Source organism: Equus przewalskii, chromosome 26 (assembly GCF_037783145.1).
Source record: "Equus przewalskii isolate Varuska chromosome 26, EquPr2, whole genome shotgun sequence".
NCBI lineage: Eukaryota > Metazoa > Chordata > Mammalia > Perissodactyla > Equidae > Equus > Equus przewalskii.
In genome coordinates this window covers 17742199-17768988 of record NC_091856.1, presented here as the reverse complement: position 1 = coordinate 17768988, position 26790 = coordinate 17742199, and the positions used below count along the sequence as shown (strand labels likewise).

The window sequence follows — 26790 nt, the reverse complement described above, 5'->3', positions numbered from 1 at the left end:
TGGAGATGCATAAGTAGCCTAAATCACACCAGTGACAAAATAAATCACTTCAGGGCACTGGCTGGTCACTGGTTATATTTTTACAAATCTTTTAGCTTCCTCTCAAGTGAACATTTTACCAACTTTTCTCAAAAGAGGAAAACAGTCCATCAAAGACCTAGGAAACTTGCATATTGAAAATAATTAGTAAAAACTATTAATGCGCTCTCCCCCAAATGGTTCAAACTAGATAATTTCTGGGCTTCCACTCTTTTCTCTCTTCCAGACGGGAATCATCACGTCCACCTCACCCAGTGTGTGTTGCGGAGAAAGAAGCGTAACAGACGGACAGTGCTCAGGATTCCTCTCGTTTCCCTGTTTTACTGGCTGCACGGACCATCTTTTGTGAGCCCCAGTTTCCTGGCACCAATGTAGGATTGGGATCCTTGGATCATGCCCCTTGTGCCCTTCTGTGGGTGGGTGCAAGGCTGTTGTCGGTCAGCAAGGTCAGGAGCGAGAAAGCAGAGTCAAACAGGGCCGGTGAGGGTAGGGAGATCATGGACAAGCTGGAATCTGCCGGGCACCTCTGCATCTCTCTGTCCATCCCCACATCTCACTACAGTGACCTTCAGAGAGTAATGGCCACTGCTTTACTTCTGCCTTCCAAACTTCATCCAAGCTCCTCTCTTGGCCAACTCTAACTGGAACTGTACAGGGAAAATGATACTGGGAAATATAGTTCCCAGTTTAGCCAAGTTGACAGAACACAAGCCACCTATGTAGTCAAGAAGCCCAGTCTTAGGAGAAGAGACCAGAAGAACGAGAATGTGCCGACCACACGAAGCTCCTAGGCAAGAGCTTTCAGATCCTAGGGAACAGTGTGTACAAAGGCTTAGCTTATGTGAAGAATAGAAAACAGAGCAGGGTGGGCTGGATCATAGGGAGAGAGGGGGAGGATGGTGTGAAATAAAGCTAAGCAATAAATAGGGAATGGCCAGATCATTGTGGGCTCTATACGGCAAGGGGTTTGGATTTTATCTGAAGTGCAAGTCATTGAAGAGTTTTAAGCAGAGAAATGACATGATCAGATCTGAGTTTTCAGAAAGTCACACTGGCTGCTGTGAGCTGGAATGGCTTGTGGTGGGGTGAGAGAGGAGGCAGTAGAGAACACCCTGCACATAGATGTTTGTGTGTGAGCGTGGGTTTCTGTAACCCAGATGCCTGGAAGGGGATCTCTCAGTCAAGAGCTAAGCACATTTGACCTTTAGGCACTTATGCAACTTGCTTCGGTATCACCTCCTTGAAGAGTCTTCTATGACCCTGCCGGCTAGCTATACCGACCCCTGTTCTTACTTCATGGCACCCATTTATTTTCTTCTTAGCACAGAAATGATGTATAAGATCTTGTGTTTATTTTATTTTTTTATTATCTGTCTTTCCCATGAAGGCAGGAGCCTATCTTATTCCCCATTATACTCACGCCTAGCACAGTGCCTGGCATAGTAGACAGACAGTGAGTGAAGATTTATTGGATAGATAATTGCTCTCCAAAATGCATGAATAAGTTCATACTTTCAGCAACAACATATGAAAATCTTCTTTCCAAATTCCTCAACCAATAAGAATGTTACTACTCTTTTCTGGAGGGAGGGGCAAACAAATGTTATTTTGATGTTTTCTTGTTTGTTTATATTTTTAAATTAAAACTGCAATGAAATATCTCTACATACTAACCAGAATGGCAAAAAACAAACAACCAAAAAACCTGACAACACCAAATATTGGAAGAATGTGGAACAACCAGATTTCTCATACATTGTTGGTGGAATGTACAATGACACAGTGGATTTATATGCTGGTGAATGAAAAACTCCAAAAACTGGGACCATCACACTTAAATTTGAGAACACTGGAGAAAAAGAAAGGAGCCTAGGAGTTATAAAGAAAAGAATAGGTCACATACAACATAAGAATGGGATTCTTCACGGGAACCCTGGACGCTAGAAAGTGGTGAAGAAATATCTTCAAAATTCTGAGAGAAAATGATTTTCAATCTACAGTTCTACCTCCAGCCAAGCTAGCAATCAAGTGTGGGAGCAGAATAAAGACAGTTTCCCATATGAAGAGTTGAACAATTTTGCTTCCTTGTATCCTTTATCAGGAAGTTTCTGGAGGAAGAGAATCATAAAATGAGGAAGGAAACAAAGCAAAAGAAAGATGTGGAAATGGGATGATACATAAGAGAGAAGCAAAGGGAACGCCAAGGATGATGGGAAGGAAAGTTCCAAGAGAAAGCAGGAAAGTTGGCACAAGAGGAGACGGGGAAGAGCCCCAGGAATGTGGCTCCAGGTTTAAAAGAAGAAGGAGAAGTGGGAGTAGGAAAAAAAAAGAGAAAGAGGAGGAAGACAAGAAATAATTAAAAGGCAATTTACGCCTCTAAGAGCTGCTTAATGAATAAGGGAGAGGTACATAAGGAAAATAAAACTATAAAGCAACAAGGGACTTTAAGGAAAATGGAAGTTTTTAGAAGAAAAGATATGAATGACATTACACTATGAGGCTCCAGTGTAAATCACATCAAAAGGGGCCGAATGATGGAAAGCCTTCAGTGCAGGCACGGGTCGTGGGAAGTCTGCATGCCCAGCCGATGCTCATGTTCTTCACGCACGTGGGTGCACTGGAGGTGGCCCTGGACAAGCTGCAGGCTCTGGGGATGCCCTCTTGTGAGTGTCCACTGGTGGCACAAAGCCCACAGTCCCACAGCGCACCTGGCTCTCTGGTGGCTGACTCTCCCCCGGGGCGGCCCTGCACTAGGCCATCAACATGCTCCACGCTCAGCTCAGGCTGCAGGCTCGGGGCACCAGGCCCTCGGATCCTGATTCCTAGGCTGCAGGGGTCAATCAGTAAACTGACAAATTAGTTGCATAGGGCTGGGCGTGTGCATGTGCTTCTGAGCAGGGACAGTTTCCTGGGAGTGCCACCTGTGCAGTCACACAGAGCCCAGGGCTCAAAAGGGCCCATGCTTGATTTAACGCTTTGCTTTCATCGTCTTGAAATTCTTAATACTTTTATTTGTAAACTTATGTTTCGTAAGTGAAGTCTGACGGGAGAATGGAGCATGTGCACGAGCACAGGATATCCACGCCATATGTGTGTCTGCCGTTCCTTGCTGTCCCATTTGCACAGAACATTCACAATGTCCCATGAACACAGAATTGCAGTGAACCCACAATGTGCAGGAATGCAGTGAGTCTCAAAAAAGGCCAGTGTGTTACACCTACAACTGAATAAATGGGGGTGCTCACAGCACCAAGAGGCCGTGCTTTCTGTGTGAACCGGAAACTAACTTCTAACTCAGAAAGAAGGCAATGGTGTTGTAAGAAACACAGATGATCAAGGAGCCGGGTCACATCCTCTCTCACTAGAGTGACTTCCCTGCAAGTACTTACACTGAAAATTAGGACAAAGAAGGAAAGCTAAAGACAGAGCAACACGTAGTTCCCTTTCCTCTCAGGCCTTATCTACCCATCAGGAAGCTGGAGGGAGAGTGTTGGTAGAATGTGCCAATGCAAGAAGTGAAATGAAAAGTGAGTTAGTTTTGTGCAGCGTCTCTATTGTTCTGGTAAATGAAATACACATGCACATGTGAATTAACAAACACAACTTTAATTTTGGTCATTCTACAGATGGGGTAAATGCTGTTATATTGCATTTAAAACTGGCATTGCACAATATAAAGACGAAAGGTAAAATTCATGCTAATAAATAAAATTTTCCTTTAAGTAGAATGGCATTTAATAGAAAAGAAAAAACACCAAGAAGAGCACAGAAAGGAAAAACACTTATATTTTTGTACCTTTCACAGCACTTTTTTCCTGCTTTTTGAACAAATTCCCGCACTTTCATTTTGCACTGGGCCCCACAAATTATGTAGCCAGGCCTGCTTCCAAGTTCCAGTCCTTTTGTCATTTTTCATTAGTATATTTTTGCTTCCTTCCTCCTCCCACTTCTGTTTTGATCACGTTAACCGGTAGCTGTATAATTGTTTTTTTCCTCCCCAAAATGAGGATTTTGATTTATAAATTAGCTCTACTTTACTAATTATTAGTCTTTCTGTCTTATACATCACTAATATCTGCTTTTATCTTTATCATTTCCTTTCTTCTTTCTTTGCTTTTACCGTGATGTTTTTACCGGCTCTTTGACTTGGGAGTTTAATTCATTTCTTTATTTTCTTCCATTCTAACTGACACGCCCTGGAGTCTAAATTCTGACTCCTTCATCCACACCAGTTGCAGAAGACAGCTGCGGAAAAGGCCAGGTCCTGGAAAGGCGCTGTTGGGGCAGGTGGCCGCTAGGGGTAGACAAAGCACTCATGAGTGAGGCCGCTGTTGGCTTCTAGCGCGAAGGACACGTGGTCTAATTAATTCTCACGCCTTCCACGCCGAAATCGGCCATTCACTCGTCTTCTCTCTCCCTCTCCCCCCACTGGGCCTCACCTAGCCGTCAGGAAACCTCTGCAGGCGCCGCCAGGAAAATGGAGACCCTGACCAGAAACTGAAGGGGCGACCCTGCCCAACCCAAGGGAGGGGAAGGGCAAACTGACCACCAAGAGCAGGAGAGCTGGAGCCCGGAGGGGGCCCGGGCCTGCGCTGAGCTGTCGGAGAGTGGTGGCGGCGGCGGCGGCGGGGGGGGGGGGGGGGGGGGGTGTCTGTGTGTGTGTCTGTGTGTGTGCGTGCACGCGTGCTCCTCTGTTTCTTGCAGGGAGAGTGAGTGGCTCTAAAGCTGCGCACTTAGCGGCGGGCTTGCAGAAAGGTGACACTGGGCTGCACACCTAAGGAGATGAAGGCGTCCAGGGCTTGGCAGCGGCGCCCGCTGGAGCTAGGACGGGGCAGCTAGCGTCAGGGTCGAAGAAGAAATCATAAGAAAATTATAAAATATTCAAGTCAGTTAAATGACAGTGAAGATACATTATATCAAAATTCTTGGGATGCAGCTAACGCAGTGTTTAGAAGAAAATCTGTAGTTTTGAATACTTTTTTTTATGAAGAAAGAAAAGTCTGAAATCAACGACCTAACGTTTCACCCTGTGAGGCTGGTAGAAGAAGAGCACCGTCAACTCAGAATACAGGAGGCGGGTACCGCCAGCAGGGCCTCCACGGCTCCCTGTCTTTGGTCCCCTTGTTCCCCCCCCCCCCCCACGCTGTCCCCCGTGTGGCAGTGTGGCCCTGGGACATCCTCTCTCCAGGCAGGGGCCACTGTAGTGGGGTGCCTCTCACTGTGAGCGCCCAGAGCCGCTGGTGGATTACAGGGGGGTCAGGGGTACATGCCTGGGCACACTGGGACATTTCATTTAAAGCCCCGGTCCCCCAGGCGGGTGGTGTCTACCAATATGAATCTTTTCAAGCTGGAGAAAAGGAGTGAATTGAGGAAGCAGTGGACCAACCCCTGAACCCTGCTAGCCTGGCCTTTCTTCACCAATTTCTCTTAGTGCTGTTAAAAAATGATTGAAGAAGATAATTTAGGTGATATACACAAATTTTAACACTTCATGAGGCAGACAGCCTCCTTATAGAGAACTACAAATTGGGGCAGAATGCAAGGACCTTTTACAGGATAAAGAATAAAGAACAAGGAAGAGACAAATAGAAAATATCTGACCGGCTGGGGCTGAAACAGGCTCAACACAAGGTTGACATAAGGGAAGCCATATTGTAGAAAAGAGACCATGTCATAACTTTGAATGACCTCTGACCAACTAACCCAGCTGGATTTGCACCCTCCAGGACATCCACCTGATCTGTATTTTATGACCCCTGCTAGTGCATTTACCTCCCAGCTGCGATAAGACGATAACTATGTTATTTTGAGATCCTTAGGAACGTGACGACCCCCCAAACAGTCTGAGCTGATAGCCATCATCAATGAAACTGAAAGAGCTGGTGTGGCGATTCCCAGTCTGTAACACCAGAAGGTCAACATTCCTAAACCGTCCCCTATAACCCACTGGCCTATAAAACTGCTTCCAGATTCTGTGCCCCCTTAAGGTGGTTCTTTTGGACATTAGTCGGCCATCTTCCCTCTTACTAGCAAGCTGTAATAAATGCCCTTTCTCTGCCACCATCTTGCATCATGACGATTGGCTTTTGTCTTGTGGCGAGCAGATCGTGCCCTTTGTGCAGTAACAGGGCCACATGGATTACCCACCAGCATCTCTTTGTGCCTGCTGATCTATTGACATGAGAGACCTAAAGGCCAGGCGGAGGTCACAGCCTCCTGTTAGTGGACCTCCTGCCTCAGGAAACAAGATCTTGAATCTAGCCTAAATTTGTGCGCAAAGAAGGAAGAGTGGGACTCTGGGAGTGATGGGGAGAGAAGCTAATTCTACTTGACCCTTGGCTCCTGGACCTGTGTAATACAGCTTTGGGGATTGAGAGAGAATAGAAAATATGCATTGGTCTCTGCCCTCAGTTCCTGGCACAGAGCTCCCAAAACCTTTGTCAATCCCTAAGCAATAAGAGCACTAAAGCCTCTTTCGTCCTACTGAGTGACTCTGGGTGAGCTCCTGCATGGTTCCTAGAGGGGCTGGTCCCCAGAAAGACCAAGCGATGATTAGAAGCTTAGAATTTTCAGCTCTGCCCCCCTAACTTCTCCAAAGAGGAGAGAAGGGCTGGAAACGGAGTTAATAATTGGTCATGCCTGTGTGAGGAAGCCTCCATAAAGTCCTAATAGTATGGGGTTTGGAGAGCATCCAGGTTGGTGACCACATCCACACCAGGAGGGTGACAAACTAACTCCTTGGGGACAGAAGCTCTTGCCCGTGGGACCCTCCCAGGCCTTCCCTGTGTCTCTTCACCTGGCTCTTCATCTGTGTGTTATGGGATCCTTTAAGAAAATGGTAAACATGAGAAAGCGTTTCCCTGAGTTCTAGCAAGTTAATTGAACTGAGGAGGGGGTCGTGGGAACCTCTGATTTGTAGCCAAATCGGGCAGAAGTTGTGGGTAACCTGGGAACCTACTACTTGTGACTGGCATCTGAAGTAGGGCGGGTGCAGTCCTGTGGGACTGAGCCTTAACCTGTGGGATCTGAAGCTATCTCCAGGTAGACAGTGTCAGAATTGAGTTAAATTGTAGGACACCCAGCTGGTGTCACAGAGAACTGCTGGTGTGGGATAAAACCCCATACATTTGGTGACCCGAAATGAAGTGTTCTTTTTTTTTTTAAAGGTTGGCACCTGAGCTAACATCTGTTGCCAGTCTCTTTTTTTCTTTCTTCTCCCCAAAGCCCCCAACTCAGTACATAGTTGTATTATCTAGTTTCAGGTCCTTCTGGTTGTGCTATGTGGGATGCCGCCTCAGCACAGCCCAATAAGCGGTGCCATGTCCGCACCCAGGATCCGAACCGGCAAAACCCTGGGCCGCTGAAGTAGAGTGGGCGAATTTAACCACTCGGCCATGAGGCTGGCCCCTAAGTGTTCTTTGTGTGTGAGTGTGGCAGTAGTGCGAGAGTAGAGGAGACACGCAGAAGGTGGAGAACTAGGGTTTTCTCTGCTCAGGAGGGAGAGAACCAGGGTTTCTAACTCAGGGATAGAGAACAATGTGGGGGGCATAGCTTTAAGGTATGTGCCACAACTCGGACAGCAGCACCCTAACCCTGAAGGTGTCATTCCTAAGCTGGTGCCTTAGCTGAGTCTTAAAGAGGGCGTTCCAAAATTCTATCAGGATGGCAGCCTCCAGGTGATATGCCATATGGTAGAACCAGTGGATTTCATGATTGTATGTCCATTGTCACACATCCTTCACCATAAAATGGGCGCACTGGCCTGAGGCAATGATTTGTAGGATCCCACATCCATAAATTAGGCAGTCAGTAAGCTCGCCATTAGTGATGCGGCCAGAGTCGCTGCAGACAGTGATGAAAAACTCACATCTAGGTTAGCTGTCAATTCCGGTAAGGACAAATCACTGCCTCTTCCAGGATGGCAAATACCCATGATAATCAATGTGCCACAAGTGGCTGGCTGATCTCTTTAAGGATGTTACCACATAGAGGCTTACAGTGAGTCTCTGCTGCTAAATGTTCAGGCATTCAAAAGCAACATGAGCTAGGTCAGCCTTGTGAGAGGGAGACCATGCTGTTGAGCCCTTCATGTAACACTGTACCACCTCCCCCGTCATCATGGTCTCTCACTTCAGGAGCCCACTGCACAAGCGCTGTAGTGGGAAACGCAGAGCCTGCCTGGCGTTTACTAGTTGAGTCGTCTTGTACGTCTGGTTGTTGGATGCGTCTTTTGCGGAGGATTCTTTCTGAGACACAAAGATTTGCAGTCTGTACATAATGCCACACACCTGCCTCTTACCCAGACTTCCTTGGCTACAATATACCAATTTTAATTCTTTTAGGTCTCTGGGCAAGCAGCCAAGCCATTGGCCACTGCTCAGGGGTCCTTGAAGAGCCTTATCTAGACCACCTCTCACTTCCTCTGAAGTGGGTGACCCAGTGCACTGATACAGGCCTTCACTGCTACTGTTCAAAAATCCTTTCTCAAACACGTGGCCAGACTTTCCCCAAAAAGTATCGGTGAATTTTTAAGTTGAATGGGGTGGGAGTCTGAACAGCTAAGCTCAAAATCTCTGAATGGAAAAGATAATCTCCCACAGTTTTTCAGGGCTGAGGAAACAAAGACCTGCCACATTTTCTTTTGAGTCCCCAGGAGGGCCACATCCTAGACAAGAAGCAACCAGGAGGAAAAATAAGTCTTATCCAACTACAACCCAGCACTAACTCAGCTTGGCTGAGGTGATCCTGTCTACTTCAAAAAGAAAGAAAGAGGGCCGGCCTGGTGGTGCAGTGGTTAAGTGCGCACGTTCCGCATCTGGATCTGGACAAGTCCTGGCACAGGTTCTGACTTGCCCCTCGCAATCTGGTTTTGGGTAGCTCCTGGCTCTGGTTCTCAGCTACTCCCGACAAACTAGCTAGTGTTCTGGTCTATGTTTTATGTAGAATTGTACTGTATGTTAATGTTTGTCTGAATTGAACTGGCTATTTGGGGACTGAGTTGCTCAGTGACTATAACAAACTGCCTTTTAATAGGTTAATCTTATGAGGGTTTTCTGACTCCAAAGAAAAGAGGCACTCTTCCCTCTGGTCCTTCAGAACATTCTCCAGTCTTACTGGGGACTTTGCAGAGGTGTCGAGGCATCTGCCCATGACATGCAATGGCTTCATAGTGTTACCACCTACAAACATAGGTTCTTTTTTTTTTTTTTTTTTTGAGGAACACTAGCCCTGAGCTAACATCTGTTGCCAATCCTCCTCTTTTTGCTGAGGAAGACTGGCCCTGAGCTAACGTCCATGCCCATCTTCCTCTACTTTATATGTGGGACACCTGCCACAGCATGGCTTTCCAAGCAGTGCCATGTCCACACCCGGGATCTGAACCAGTGAACGCTGGGTCACCAAAGTGGAACGTGTGAACTTAACCACTGTGCCACCAGGCTGGCCCCCAAACATAGGTTCTTTACCCGCCACACAAAAGGGGCCAAATAAAAACTGGAACACCAGCCTTATGGCAAGGAAAGTGTTTTTATTTCAGATGAAATCAGCCAGGAGATGAGAGTAAGTCCTCAAATTTATCTCGTTTCATCTCATCTCCCTGAAAGAGGGCAGGCGAGGGGTTTTAAATCTTTGTGAGGAATGTGGCTGCTTGTAGAGAGGTGGGGGGAGTCAGTGACCTTGCTGGTTGGAGCTTTCCCACCAGCTTACATTTGGCCTTGGGGACAGGAGGAGATGATAAGGAACCCAGGTCGTTGTCTTTGGCTGTGTCTGTCTCCATGGCGAATAGTGGATTCTGGAGCCAGGGAGCCAGGGAGTAGGCAGGGAAAGAGTGTTTTGGGTTTAACCCCATATATGCTGGGTTTAATGTAGGGCAACTGATATCAGGGCCAGCATCAATAGAGACTCTGCCTGAAGAGTGTATCTTGCCGGGCCCTCATTGTTCATGGTGAAGCAATTGGCAGTAGCGGCTCATCCAAGGCTTAAATCACCTGAACTTTGCGGGTGCCAGAACGCGTAAGGGAAAGAGTCGACCCCTTGGTTATTCTTGGGGAAGCTGTTCCCACAAGCACAGTATAAGACCTTAAGTACCTTTCCCTAGAAAGACCTTGTTTGTTGTGGCCACTTTGACAAAAACCCCTTTAAAATGGGAAATAAAAATAGTATATCAGAATGTAGCCCATCGGGCTACATTCTTCAAAATTGGGCAATGTTCAGTGATAAGCCCATGAAGAAAAATAAAATTACTTTCTTTTGTAATACGAGCTTGCCCCAATACTCATTGGGGTCGATGATGTATGGCCCCAGAATAAGTCTCTGAACTATGACACCATCTTGCAATTAGACCTATTCTGTAAAAGAGAAAAGAAATGGGATAAGATCCCTATGTGTAGTCTTTTATGTCTTTATATCAGAATAAGAATTTGGGAAGAAGATTTAAGATCATGATTCAGAGGGAGGATCCATGGAAAAAACCTGTTCTCCCAGAATAAAAGTCAGATGATGACCTTGTCTTTCCACATTTGCTGTCTTCTACAACAGCTCCACCATATGCTGGAGGAACAGTTGGAGAAAACCAGGAAGGGCATAGTGACCCCCGTGAAGGCACTGACATGGCTTTATAACCCCCTTTACCTAATAGTCAGACAGGAATGGTCTTCCCTCCTCATCCCTGTTGGGGTACTCAATTTGGCCCAGGGAATGCTCCACCCCAGGCAGGGCAGTTCCCATTAAGACAAGTCCCTGAAGGTCTCAATGACCAAGGCCAACCTAGAGGGCTTTTGTATGTACATACTCCCTTTTCACCTTCGGACTTATGTAACTGGAAAAACAACATACCTACTTATCAAGATGATCTCAAAAGATGGAAAGTTTATTTACATCCATCTTTGCTACTCATGACCCCAACTGGGCCGACATTCAGGCCCTTATGAACAGCCTCAACACCCTAGAGGAGCGTAGGATGATACTGGACAAAGCTCATCAGGAGGATAAGAGCCCCCATGAGTTACAACCTAACAATCCAATCAGGGCTCCTGAAGTAGGGGCCACACCCAGAGTTGACTCAGGCTGGGATCCCAGTGACCCCAGAGGCTGGGCAAAATTAAACCATTATAAAGCATGTTTAATAACAGGGATGACTAGGTGGGTCCCAAAACTGAAAAGCTTAAATAAGGTCCAGGAGGTACAACAAGGGCCAAGAGAAAATCCTTCAACCTTTCTAGAGAATCTTTAAAGCCTACAGAAAGCAGAGTATCTGGATAACATGAAGCTGATCAATATGACTTTTATCAGCCATAGTGCCCCTGATATAAGGAAAAAATGCAAAACTCAGAATGGGGATTGGGGATGCCCATCTCACAAATTGTTGAGGTTGCATTTAAGAGGTATTCAACAGACAAGACCAGGATGTTCCCCTGCACTGCATAAGCCCAGGGGATCAGGTCCTCCTCAAAACTTGGAAAAGTTAACACCCTGAAGATCAACTGCAACCTAAGTGGAGTGGACCCTATGAAGTCCTTCTGGTCACATATTCTTCAGTGAAATTAAAAGGAGTTAAGCCTTTGGTACAACCAGCATGAGTAAAAATAGCACCCATTTCTAGCCAGGACTTCCCTCCTCCCCTTTATAATTCTCAAACAGGTAATGCCCTTCACGGACAGCAGGAAACAGAAAGACTGAATTCAAACATTGGGTGGGCATGGAGGCCTATAGCCCGCAGTTCTACCCGAGAATATTCCCGTGAACCTCTAACTGATCTTAAGTTACTCTTCAGAAAAAGCAACAAAAACTGAGGAAACTCTTGGGTCTCCAGGTACCAGGCTGAGTGGGTTTCAACTCTCTTTCTGGCACCTGGCTTTGACTGACCAATACAAATGTCTCCAAAGCAGGATGAGAAGAAGATGACATCTGTTGTAGACAGCTGTCCCAAGACTCTGGATCAGGCTTGTATTCTTAACCTTCTATCTCCTCATTTCAAATCCTTGTGATGTTTAAACTCTATATAATTGTAATAACAATTAATTTCTAGATTGCCTTACTTTTTACCTACCCTAATACCTTACTCCTCCAATTCTATAAGATAGATTAGGACCTGAATATAAAACTCTGATTAATCACAAAAATGCCACTTAAGATTTTCCTGATATTATGTTTGTTTTTCCAATCCTCATCTGAATGGGCCTCTAAAGGCAATGTTTTTTTTTTTTTTTTTTTTTACAATGGGCTCACTCCTTTGCCACACAGAACAGTTAGTGCAATTGTTGGATATGTGGCCAACTTCTCCTTTCTAGCATATCTGGGTTACCTTGGTGGGTTTCTCCCTTACAAGGTACAGATTGGAATGCTTTAAAGCCATTTATTATGATGGAAAGATCTGGTATTCACACTACATCCAATATTACTAATTATGATCCTGAAACATGGCCAACAGCCCACACTGTTAATGATACAGGGCATGGCTACTCTTTCTCTCTTACTTGGACTATACAATTTTCCCCACAACTAGCAAAGAAACAAAAGAAGACAGATACTACTGAGTGAACCATGGGAGGTTTTATACAAATCTGGGATGGATATGTTTGGCTTATTCCTAGTTATGGATCTTTAAATGCACTGGTACCCTTATGTTGGCAACAAAGAAATCATTCCAAACAAAATTTTCTGAATTGCGCTCAAAATATGGGATGGATATCCCCCAAGTCATGTCAAAATACTGTCATACTTAAAGAAAGTGATTGGTTTGGAACAGACTGCTCCTGTTGGCCTGGCATTTACTGGGTGGCTCCTAATGGAACTCAGTGGTTATGTGGAACAAACCTCTGGCCTTGGCCACCACCCAGATGGCTAGGACACTGCACCCTGGGCTCCCCTTGGATGCAGGGAAGGATCGGGTATTGGTTTTCTTTTGCGATCCGGATTACAATTTCTATTTCTATTACTTCTTGGAATTCTTGTATTAGTCATAGTATTCAGACTGATTACTGTTTTCTTTACTCAGTATTGTAAGACTAGTATGCAAGCTAAAGTGATGACTCAAAAACTCGAAATGGTCGATCAATTTTATGACTCTGGATGAATTTCTCTTTCTGATAAAGCATAAGAAGTTATTTTGGGGCTGGCCCTGTGGCCAAGTGGTTAAGTTCGTGTGCTCTGCTTCGGCGGCCCAGCATTTCACTGGTTTGGATTGTGGGTGTGGACATGGCACTGCTCATCAAGCCATGCTGAGGCGGCATCCCACATGCCACAACTAGAAGGACCCAAAACTAAAAAGAAACACACCACTATGTACTTGGGGGGCTCTGGGGAGAAAAAAGAAAAAGAAAATATTTAAAAAAAAAAAAAGAAAACAATGAGCTTAAGAAAAAGAGAAATTATTTTGAAAATAGTCTTTTCTATAACTGTAAACAATGCAATCATAAAGAGTCACAAAAAGCACTTGTACAATGTTTGCACAATATAAGCTAATTGAAAAACATATGAAAAGCTTCCTCTGTTAAAATGTATATATCTATGCTTGTTCACTATTTTCCCCCAATGTGGATAACCAGGAAAATCAGTGGAATAAAGGCCTAGCACCAAGGGATTTGAGGGAGCCAGGGCAGGCAGCAACCACCCTGGTGCCAAGGGACAATCTTTTGATCATCAATGCTTTCTATGGAAAGATTATCAAAAACAGGGAAAATGATAAATAAATGGAAAGCAGTAGGATATATTAGATTATATGAGGGAGCCATTTAAAATTAATTTGGCCTAAACTTATTTTTACAAAAAGTCTTGACTGGCCTGTTGGGCAGGATTTGTACATCTGCTTTAAACATTTACAATGCCCAAAAGCCAAGAGAGAGATGTCACCATCCCTCTCACCCTGGCATCTCTTTATAAATAAGAATTTCTGGGGGCTGGCTCCATGGCTGAGTGGTTAAGTTCACAGGTTTCACTTGGGTGGCCAAGGGTTCCACCAGTTCAGATCCTGGGCATGGTCATGGCACCGCTCATCAGGCCACACTGAGGCAGTGTCCCACATAGCACAACCAGAGGCGTTCACAACTAGAATATACAACTATGTACTGGGGGGCTTTGGGGAGAGGAATAAAAACAAAAAGAAGATTGGCAACAATTGTTGGCTCAGGTGACAATATTTAGAAAAAAAATTCTTCTCAAAGAGCCATGGATATACTTACTAATAAGTCCTTTGGTGATGGTCTTGTTACACCTCCTGATCAGGTTTGAGATTCTTAATTCTCTTGTTAAGACTATTCCCAGAGACCCAAGGATATCAGTCCCTCCAGGAATAACACTCTAGAACTTGCCAGTAGTTACAGTTATAAGCTGGTCATTCCTCCAGTCCTTGTTAGGCCTATGCCCCTTACCAGCAGGAAGCAGCTAAAGCAGTTGTCACCTAATTCCCTCAAGATTGAGGAATGAGCAAAAAAGGGAGGGATTTATAACCATGGGCCCATATAGAGCCAGTTTGAACAGACCTCCATCTCTTATCAACAAAGTGATTAAGGATTGTCTTTCAGAAAAACTGCAGTCATATAGCCAGGGCATGCACAAAAGAAGAAATCATGACCTGAAACGACCTCAGAACCAAAGATCTTCTCTCCGGTGGAACCCAAGGACTGGAAGACGACCAGAACTTGAAAGTCAGACTCTTATCAGAAGCAAGGGGTCCCTCATTCAGGAAGATCTGGTGTTAAAATTCTTCCTCCACCTGGTACAAAAATGTTTAGAACCCTATCATAAATGTTTAGAACCTCATCATAAATGTTTAGAACATCATCATAAATGTTTAGAACCTTACCATAAATGCATGAGAGCCGCCAATCAAAACCTGCCCCACTAGCATTTCTGCATTCCAGCTTGTTCCCCCAACCTCTTATATTTTGTCCCAAATCCTGAATCAGAGAGACAGATCTGAGGGCACGTGCCCCCTGTCTCCCTGAAGATTGATCTCGCAGAATAAAATGCTGATCTCTCCCCTCAAAGGCTGGCACCATAATTAATTGGCTTGTTTATGCTCATCAGGCAGAGAACTCCAATTTTTTGCAGCAACATTTTTGTCTGTGATCTCTTGGGATCTAAATTATGTGCCCACTAAAGGTAAGGTTTGGCAATACATTCAAGTTGTAGATTTTGAGCAAAATTATAAAGAAAACTGACTCTCCCATGTAAACTTGTCTGGGAAACCATATTGGATTTTAGAACTTCAGGCAACATGATTCACCTGGGCCAATCATCATGATCACAATTAGAGGATTTATTTCCAAACCCTGGGATCCAAACTATCACAATGGTCACCCTGGGATGATGGGAGATCAGGGCCTTCCATACTTGAGCACTTACAATTAAGTCTCACTCTTGTAACACACACCCTTTGTAGGAATATGTGACAATCTCTATCAATATGCAGTGAAAGATAATTATTGCAAAAATATTATGATAACTCAAAAATTCCAAGTCACGGTCAAGGAAGCCTCAGAACAGGTAGTACTCCGTAAGCCCCAGTAACCACAGTACCTTCTCATTAATGCAACTCAGCTCCTTACTCTGAGGTCTGGGTACCTCAAGCCTAATTCTTAAGAGTAGATTCTGATTGGCTTGTGCTGGTTTATTCAGCCATGGGCAGCAGCAACCTGACCTGGCTGGTCAGACATGGCTGGAGCTTGTCTCATGGAAGAGCAGCTGTGCAGACAATGCAGTCTCCTCCACCCCATCACTTCTGCTCATTCACACTGTTTCAGAGTTGAACAACCCAGTTATCTCATCCTCAACTAGACTGTCCTCCATTAGAGACAACAGATGTGTCCATAACCTGCTTCAAATAAACATCATGGGCCACTGTTCCCAGTGCTGTGTCCTAGGTTAGTTCTGTCACTCTCCTGCTGTCTTTTTGCACCTTTTGGACCTAGTTAAAACATATGTCCACACCCAGCACAAAAGATGAAAGAGGAGAGAGAAAAAATAACTTCTTTTTTTAATAGAATAAAAATTACAAAGGTAGTTAAATATTAAATTTTTGTAAAGTCCATGGAAAACGAACAGACACCTGATAGAGATGCAGACCTGATTTCTGTACCTGGTTGTGAGGTAGTAATGGGATGGTTGGTACACTTCCTAACTGTCCCTTGTGTCCCTTCCATGTTTACTCTGCTCGTCAGTTGGCCACTGCTCTTTCCCTGGTCTTATTTCCTGGGCATCCACCCAGTCTTCCTAAAGGGGCCTGAGGTCTGTTACGTAGGTTACAAGACTTGAGAGAGAAGAAGCTGTTTATGCAGATGATTTGGAAATTTATGGGAAGAGAGATATTTAAAAGGAACTACTATAAAGTGTCCTGTGTAATCATCCTACAGTTTTGGGGGCGAGACTGTATGAATCATGTTTTTTATTTTCTGTATTTTATGATGTTTCAATAACTTAAAAATCTTAATAGCCGAGGAGTGCCTGCCCCACCCAGGGCTAGCCAATTCTTAGACACAGCAAAGGACTCAACCTTGATGAACAAACCAAAGCAATCTTGAGTCTATAGCCCCAACCACCTCCTTATAGAACTCTCACACCCAAGCCAATATTTCCCCTGCCCTAAATCACCCTTGGGCCTGGTATGAAGCAACTGGAGACAACCCCTGTAGCCCAGAGCCCACCAGAATTATTAAAACTAGCCAGTCCTAAGCTGTTTACTCTGCCCTGCCTTGCCTTTCCCTCAGAAACACCAATAAAGGCTCTGGCTTGGGCTTTCTTTCACTCCTGTCTTCTGCCACCTGACCATTTCCCCTGTGGCCCCACATGACATGCAGTGACCCCTCTCTGGGACCTGTGAGAATAATAAAGTTCTTCTTTCCAAGCCTCCTTCTCATTTCCTCCAGTGGCCACACTGACTTTACCATGTCATATTCAACATATACATTCTTAGCACAGAGACCCTCTTGGAGAATTGTCACTGGGCATCGGCAGCAAGGGAACAGCCAGAGATGCACTTGGGTCAGAAGAGAGATTCAGGGAGGAGCCGAGACTATGAAGTTTTACGGCAAGGAATGAGTTTGTCACTGAAGGAGGAAGAATACAAGTGCTGTGTTTGGGAAATTGTCTGACTGGAAATCAGGAGAAGATTTCTCTTCATTAAAAAACTTGTAAAAAGAAAATTTAAGGAAACTAGGAAGAGAACTAGACACAAAACAGTAGTGAGATGATTCTTACACAGTCCAGGTGCTCATACATTTTAAAGTTGCTTCATCAACTAAAAATGAGGCCAGAAAACAACAATCTGACATGAGAAGCAGAGAAAAACATGAATTATGGTCCATAATCAGTCAGACAGATTTAAATTCATTTTTCTGTGTTTATTTTTCACATGATATTTCTCAGTATATATATTTTATAGAGCGAAGTATTCTGATTTACATGTACAATAATTTTACTTCATATCATACAAATGCAGGTCCTCAAAAAGAGAAATCTCAGTATGCAGTATTTTGAAAAGATTTTCCTTCAGTAAACTGCAGGAGAATTCATGTTTTCCCTGTGAGACAGTAAATTCCTGAGCAGGTGGCCTGACTGCAGTAGGAACAGAGAACCTCACTCTTTCCAGCCTGACTCCAGGGTGGAGCATCAGTGCAGCTCCTCTTTTCAGGACGAATGGGGCACATTGAGCTCTAGGGATGAGGCTGAATTTCTGGACACCTGACCTCAATTGTCCATCACATAATTTCAGCTCTAAAAGAGCTTAAGTGTGTTATTTTCTCCATTTGAGGTTGAAAATTGAACTCACATAAAGGCAAAAGTAGGCAGTATATTCTGGTAATCCCAAGGATGCTGAATGGGAATATTTGCTTCAGCAATATTGGTACTAATACCCACGGAAAGCTTCCCTCAGACCCAGAGTTGAGGTGGCACAGACGGGAACTTCTCTCCCCACACTCCCTGGGAATTCAGGGAACAGACCAATGAGCACCAGGAAAATCACCCAACTCATCGGAAGCACCTCAAAACTGGCTCTCAAATGTAGTTGTATGTTAATTCGTTGGCTGAGCCTTATCATCTCCCGAATCAGATCTTCACACTTATATAATGTATTTGCATTCATCAATTCATTCTTTCATTAATGTATAATATGCAAGGATTATATGAACATATGCAAATTGAAAAAACAAAAGGGACAAAAACTGATTAATGAGCAGCAGGCATAGAAATGATTAATACAGGAATATTCAGTCATTCTTATCGAAAGACTCTCTCCAATTCTGAGTTCACCTGATTGGTTCTTAGCCTTTCTTGAGTGATGAGGATGATGAAATAATGGATTGCATAAAACGAGAAACAGAACTGTAAAGAATTTAAGCATGCCACTGAGATTTTTATCTCGGAAAGGAAGGAATTTGTTGGACAAAAAGGGAGGAAGATGGATCTAGGAAGGTAGGGTGTGCTGCTGTGCTCACCTGTGCCCTGGGCAGGAGACTCGACCCCCCTGGGGCAAAGAACCCTCTGCCTGCTTTCCTTGAGCTGAAATAAAAAGACCTCTCTAGTTCGGTGTGGATTCATATAAAATAGCCAATATTTCTGAGGTCTGGTTTGTGATTATGGTTGGGAGTAAGGTAAGTGTACTTTGGGGAGCAGGGATGAGTGGAGTGGGGGATGATAGAAAAAGAAAACTTTAAGAATAGTCTGAAAGGGGACAGCACAGTGACATAGTGGTTAAGTTGGCATACTTCACATCAGGGGCCCACAGTTCATGGGTTCAGATTCTGGGCGTGGACCTACATCTATGTAGCACTCATCAAGCCATGCTGTGGTGGTGACCCATGCACAAAATAGAGGAAGACTGACACAGATGTTGTTAGCTCAGGGACAATCTTCCTCAAGCAAAAGAGGCAGATTGGCAACAGATGTTAGCTCAGCCTCACCAAAATAATTAAATAAGTAAATGTCAATTTCAAAATATTTTTTAAAAGAGAATAGTGTGAGGAGGTAAAATTTGCATGAATTATGAATTAGGGGTTCCTATTGAATGTGTTTTCATTTAAACTCACAATTCAGGGCCATCTGACCTTCTTCATCTGATGGGAGGGTGCAGGAAAGAGCTGTCCAAGCCAGAGACTGCTTTTTCGTTTTTTTTTTTATCACCTCTTTTCACTGATCTGCTTGAAGGTTTCCTTCAAGGAGATTCGCAGGCCTGGTTGTGAAGTCAGGCCTTGAAACATGGGCTGATGAGGAATAAAGGCAGATGGAGAAGAGGTTGGGATTGGGTATCACTCATTTTAAAAAATGTTTGTGTTCAAGGACCTTAAAGAGTGGGTCCCACCCTTGTATACTACAAATTGCATAATAGGAACTGTAGAACTTGTCAAGAACCTGAATAAAGAAAGGATAATTCTGGAGATGGTCACTTACCACATCACATATAAACTGAATGACAATAAAGTGTGTTGAAAGTACAGGAAAGAGTGTGTGCCACTGTAAATCTCTCTGCATGCTGAGTGAATAACACTATATACCATCCTGACATGTGAGCATCTGTGACTGTGACTGAGTGATGGCACCAGTGTCAATCTATATCTAAATATTACTAAATGTAGGGGGCTGGCCCTGTGGCTAAGTGGTTCAGTTCTCTGGCTCCGTTTCAGTGGTCCGGGATTCGCTGGCTTGGATCCTGGGCATGGACCTAAGCACTGCTCATCAGGCATGCTGTGGCAGCATCCCACATAGAAGAACTAGAACAGGTAACAACGAGGATATACAACTATGTGCTGGGACTTTGGGGAGGAAAAAAGAGGAACATTGGCAATAGATGTTAGCTCATGGTCAATCTTCTTCACCAAAAAACATACCTTTAAAAAAAATTACGAAAACTACTAATTACTTTCTTTCTTATTTTGAGACAATAATGGTCTTGGCTATTTTTTCACTTCAATCTACAACCTTGGAATCAACGTGAATCTCCCTCTTAAAGAGCCAATGATGCTGTGAACCATGTTGATTGACATCCTTGCCTTCTTCACTCAATTCTATTTCCTGAGTTTAATATGTGGAATCAGATTTTGAGTCAGAGTTTTACTGGATAAAATGTGTTCAAGCAAGAAAACTGGATGCTAATGCTAAAAACAGCATTGGTGCACACAGTGGAAAAACCAACAGTGCTCTTATCCACCAAACTTGTCTCCCCTTCTCCTTAGTCAGAAAATTAGATTCTATTGCACAGCCTCTTTACTCTTAGCTATGGCCATGTGAAGCAGTTCTGGCCAAGTATGTGTGTCTAGAAGTGATGTTTGCCTCATAGGGGCTGGCCATGAGGGGCAACGGCTTTTTCACCCTTTGTGATGAGTGCACTAGGCCCAAACACTGTAGCAGGATTTGATGTCACATGTTGACAATGGCAAATCCACAAAATAGATGATACCTGGGTCCATAAATCATTGTTAGGAGAAAAGGAACAAACAGGGTCATTTGATCTTTGATGCCTAAGTTTAGGAGTTACATGAAACAAAGATAAGTTTGTAGGATGTTCAAGCAAGTGATATTTTTGTATTTACCTGTTACAGCAGTGAACTTCACCTTAACTGACAGAAGTCTGTAACATAATAGCACACCAAAGGAAGTTTTCCGTAAAAAAATTTATTTCAAATTGTGGAAATGGCAAATATTCCCTGGAAATTTGAAAAAGTAAATGGCGACTGTAAATCTTAAATTATTTAGGAAAAATAAATGATGTTCTCTCTAAACTTTTTGTTTTTTGTGGAAATTGAAGATGTACAAGCATGATTTTGGTTTTCGGGATCTTAGAGCTGATATGGAAACGCAAGGGCAAGTTGCATTCTTGTGCTTAGCAAACAATAATAAAATTGAGTGTTGTGTCTTCTGGATTTTGATATCCCCTCTTTCTCTCATGAAACTTGAAGTTTGTCCTGACAATACGGTATGACTTTGAAGAGATCCTTTCCAGACATCTCAAAGGTGTGAGGATCTCCTTGCCTTCGAAGCCGTGGCTCAAAGACATAGCCCCGTAAAGAAAACAAGCAGGGGCTGGGACAGAGCAACCCCAGGGCCATCAACAGAGACCAGGGCCTCGAGAATTTCCGTGAGTCCACAAGATGACCCGAGGGGGCACGCAGACATCGCTAAACTGTGATGGCGACCTTCATTTGCTCCTCACCCACGGCCAGCGGGGGGGGGGGGGGGGATCAACTCACTCTGGGACAAAGGGGAGTCTCAATGGGCGCAGGCGACGTGCTTTCCTGGATCTGGGAGATGAGGCCCAGCCTGGAAGCCAAGCTTGGTTTGTCACAGGTCGGGCTGCACTCGTACGTGGGAGGCATCCACGGCTTCATGATGCCTGGGGGCAGCAGAACTAGTGAATAAAAAGCTGCGGTCTCCCAGCACTGACTGCCAGGGAGAACTTAGAGCTGAGATCTCCCGAGAGTTTTCTGAAACACTGAACACAGAACTGCCCGTTTTCTAGACTTTTCCCATCGTTTTTATTCTTGACTTTCTCATATAACATTTTAGCAATACTTAATTTTGTAAAAGTGTCCATTTATTGAGGCGTTGAAGCTTGGCAGAATCACATGGTGTATTAATTTTTCCATATTCAGGATGGTTTCTGGGGCGAAATCCCAACACAAATTCAGAGAAAGGAAAAACATATCTACGATCAGGGCAAAATATAGAAATACTGGTGCCTTCCACTTGAATGAGTTGGAGCCCTGTCCAAGCGCCCTAGCACACTTGATGTTTTTTTTCATGTCCTCCAGCTGCCTATGAGGAGTGCTAGATTCCAACTCTGTTCTGCAGGGAAAACTCACCTCATCCCCCAAAGGCCTAGGAAGTGTTTAGCTCCTGCTACAGCAGTGGTCTCAACTGGGGATGATTTTGCCCCCAGACGATTTGCAGTGTCCATAGATGTTTCTGGTTGTCACAGCTCCCCATTTGTCCTCTTATAAGAGGTCTTTTGTAACAAGAACCAGAGGTTGCTTCCAGAAATGGTGTCCTTAAGTTGCCGTAATTTGGAGATACCACACTAGTTTGAGAGTGATTTGACAAGGACAGGCCAACCTAGTTGTGCTAAGAGGGAGCAAGCCCATGTCACAGGAAGATTTTAAATCACCTTTCTTAAAACCATCCTTTCATGACCCTCCATCACATCACCCCTGAGTGTGAGGAAACAGACCTCTTCACTCCGCCTGTAGGTCAGGGAGTGAGAAGCAGCTAACACCCCCCAGGAAAAGGTGCTCCTATAGGAGTGAACCTAGGAAGTGTCCCTCTTCCCCCTACAGTCTCACTTGCTTGAAGCCAGCAAGAAGCCTGTAGCACTCTCCAGAGGACTCTTCAATAGAGAAGTCACAGAGAATTAGGTATAAGCAGTAACTGAAGCAAAGGCAAGAAGAGAGGTGGAAACCAGATCAAACACAAAGGAAAGCAGAACAAGGGGAGTGAATGGTGACCCACAGCAGGACCAAAGGGCAGTAATGATCCCCACTCTGGGCATGAGAAGTTTGAGGTACATATGGCAGTGGATCAATACTGCATATTGCAAACCGGAGAAGTGGGCTGCTGGAGAGAAAATGAATTCCTACTTACTCACTATTCAGGTGTAGACTTTGGGAGGGATGCCACAGAGGAGATTCAGGCTCTGGAGGGGGATGGAGGAGACAACTTCCAGCCCAGAACATCTGTGGTTCTCTGACTTGGCCCCATTGGACAGGGCTGTGAGGCATCTCTCATGGTGTCTCCCTCTCTCCTGCCAGGTAAAGCTGGCCATCCTCTTGGTCAGCTGCCAGCTATCCATTTTGGGAAACCAGGAAAGGATCCAAAACCGGGCTCTGAAATACTGGACTTAAAAGTAGACTTCCTACTTACAAGCTGGTAAGGAGCACATAGTCCTCTGGACACTGTGCTGCCTAAAATTATCAAAATATTCTCTATATAACATTTAGCCTGTGATACTGCAGGTGTGGGTATGTGTGCATACTTTTGTCCACATGTTCGTATACACACATGCACTTACTACACATATTTATTTACCCTCACAGAGACATCTTAATGCATATCTACACATACAAATGGAAATTCACCTCATGCACATAGACTCTCTGAGGTCACGGTGCTCCTCTGCTCCTCAGAGTAAGCCCACTGGTATGTAAGAGACTCTGTTCACATATTTTGCCATAAGCCAACTGGTTGTTGGTCGGTTGACCCCTGGGGCTGTCTTGCAGACAAATCTCCAAGATAGCATTTCTCAGATTGATGTGGAGGAGGGAACAGCTGCCTGGGGCTCCATGGACAGGGCAGAGGACATCACTGCCTCTTTCAGTCCAGGAACCAGCATCAGTGCCCACCAGTCTCTGGGGCAGGGCAGTCAAAATAAGCAGTTACCAAGCACTTAGGTCATGCCAGCACTGCTACGAACCACAATGGTGGTCTTTCCCTTTTGTAAAACCTCCATGCCTTTGCTCTGTGGCTCGGGGGGAGGCTCTGGGGTCCCGCACCCCCCAGCAGGGAAAGCCTCTGCTCGCCATTAGCTGGGAGGACCCACCCAGAATCCAGAATAAAGGGAAGCTCCCGGCAGGTGGATTCCCTGGCACTGCACCAGACCACCAGCTGCTGCTGGGCCCACGGTTGCCAGCGCACAGGTCGGTGCAGGGGGTGCCTGGACTTCCCATGGACGTGCTTGGGGACTGGGTGGAGCTCCAACACCCAGCTCTGCAGCCCAGGGGGATGCTCCAGGGTCCTGCATCCCCCCAGCAGGGAGGGCCTCTGCTTGCCATTGGCAGGGAGGACCTGCCCAGCATTCGGAACACCAGGAAGCTCCCTAGAGCAGAATTCACCACAAGGCAGCAGCTTACAAGCCACCACCAGGCCCACGGACTCTGGCCGTGTCCCAGACGAGGCAAGGGGCTCCCAGAGATCCTGTGAAAGTGGAGTGGGGCAGAGTGGAGCTACGGTGAAATGGCTACGTCGCCGGGGGGGGAACTCCAGGTTCCTACAGCAGCCTCAGCGAAAGCCTCTGCACAGCACTAGTGGAGAGGTCCCGACTGGCAATCGTAAGGCGGGAAGGCCCTGGGGCAAAAGTAGCACAGCTAGGTGAGCTAACGACAGACTGCAGAAGATACCCATAGCTCTGCTGGGACCTATAGTGGACAAGTGTGATCTTGTGGGCTCTGTTAGGGACAAAGCAGCGATTATAGGTGATCCTGCTCCTGGCTGCTGGGAAAGCCCACAACACCACTGCAGACCACAAGGAGGGAGCACGTCTAAGTGGGCTGCAACAGTAGGCACCAGCAGCCTGAGACCCCCTTGCGATTGCCCCCACAACCAACGAGGGACCCCACAGGACCACTGTGACTACGAGGAGGGGTCCAGGTCCAGTCAGTAACAGCTGACAGGGTTCCTGGTTGGTGCAGTCTAAACAGCTGCCCCCCACGCCCCACCAGTTGCAACAAGTGGAAGCAGCTACTAAACTCTATCTCTATGCAGAGGCACAAATTCACGCCATCAAGCAGTATGAAAAAATATATTAAATCTCCAGAACAGAAGGAAAACGATAAGCACCCAGGAAACAATCCCAAAGACAATGAAATCTATAACCTAAATGACGATGATTTCAAAACTGCCATTATTAAAAAACTCAACGAGTTAAAAGACAATTCAGATAGACAACTCAACGAGTTCAGGAGCTATGTCACAAAAGAGCTTGACACTATAAAGAAGAACCAATTAGAAATACTGGAGATGAAGAACACAATGGAGGAGCTTAAGAAAAATCTGGACTCTGAACAGTAGGGTCGATAATATGGAGGATAGAATTAGCAATTTGGAGAATAGGAATACAGAAATGCTGCAGACAGAGGAGGAGAGAGAACTAAGACTAAAAAGAAATGAAGAAACTCTCCGAGAATTATCCAACTCAATTAGGAGATGCAACATAAGGATTATAGGTATACCAGAGGGAGAAGAGAAGGAGAAGGGGGCAGAAGACCTGTTCAAAGAAATAATAGCTGAGAACTTTCCAAACTTGGGAAGAGAGATGGAACTTCATGTGACAGAAGCCAATAGATCTACAAACTTTATTAATGCAAGAAGACCAACCCCAAGGCATATAGTAGTGAAACTAGCAAAAGTCAACGACAAGGAGAGAACACTAAGGGCAGCCAGGCAGAAGAAAATAACTTACAAAGGAAACCCCATGAGGCTATCAGCAGATTTCCCAGGAGAGACCTTACAGGCTTGAAGAGATTGGAATGAAATATTCAAAACTCTGAAGGACAAAAACCTGCAGGCAAGAATACTCTACCCATCGAAAATATCCTTCAAATACGATGGAGAAATAAAAACTTTCCCAGATAAACAAAAGTTAAGGGAGTTCATCGCCACAAAACCTCCTCTTCAAGAAATGATCAGGAAGAATCTCATTCCTGAAAAATCAAAAAAAGGAAAGGGGTTACAAAATCCAGAACAAAGGAGATAAGCAGAAGGACAATAACACAAAGTAACAGCTCTCCATCAGGACAAAATGCAAAAGAACCGGAAACAAGTGATAAAATGGCAACAGTAGGCCCCCACGTTTCAATAATCACTCTAAATGTGAATGGGTTGAACTCTCCAATCAAAAGACACAGAGTGGCAGGATGGATCAAAGAACAAGATCCAACAATATGCTGCCTCCAGGAAGCACACCTCAGCCCCAAAGACAATCACAGACTCAAAGTGAAGGGATGGAAGACAATACTCCAAGCTAATAATGAACAAAAGAAAGCAGGTGTTGCCATACTTATATCAGACGAAGTAGACTTCAAAGCAAAACAGATAAAGAAAGACAAAGAGGGGCAGTATATAATGATAAAAGGGACACTCCACCAAGATGACACAGCACTTATAAATATATACACACCTAACACAGGAGCACCAAAATTTGTAAAGAAACTATTAACAAAACTAAAAGGAGACATCAACAGAAATAGAATAATAGTAGGGGACCTCAACGACTCCCCATTAACACCAATGGACAGATCATCCAGACAGAAAATCAACAAGGAAATTATAGAATTAAATGAAAAATTAGAAGAGATGGACCTAATAGATATATATATATAGGACACTTCATCCAAAAACAGCAAGTTACACATTCTTCTCAAGCGTGCATGGAACATACTCAAGGATAGATCATATCTTGGGAAATAAAGCAAGCATCAATAAGTTCAAGAGGGTTGAAATAATATCAATATCATGAGGGAAACAAGAGAAAGAATAAACAAATGGGACTTCATCAGGCTAAAGAGCTTCTTCAAGGCAAGGGAAAACAGGATTGAAAAAAAAACAGCCCACTAATTGGGAAAAAATATTCACAAGTTATTTATCCAACAAAGGGTTAATCTCCATACCATACAAAGAACTCACACAACTCAACAATAAAAAATCAAACAACCCAATTACAAAATGGGCAGGGGACATGAACAGACATTTCTCCAAAGAAGATATACGAATGGCCAATAGACACATGAAAAGATGCTCATCATCACTAATCATCAGGGAAATGCAAATCAAAACTACACTAAGATCTCACCTTACACCTGTTAGAATGGCAAAAATATCCAAAACCAAGAGTGACAAATGTTGGAGAGGCTGTGGAGAAAAGGGAATCCTCATACACTGTTGGTGGGAATGCAAACTGGTGCAGCCACTATGGAAAACAGTATGGAGATTCCTCTAAAAGTTAAGAATAGAAATACCTTATGACCCAGCCATCCCACTACTGGGTATCTATCC

At 44.6% G+C, this 26790-nt stretch overlaps 1 protein-coding gene across 1 annotated transcript in view; it reads left to right on the top strand.

The window, feature by feature from the left end:
- Nucleotides 1–26790, top strand: part of LOC103565843 (major allergen Equ c 1) — a 195798-nt gene that overhangs the window by 50325 nt on the left and 118683 nt on the right. The window lies entirely within an intron of this gene.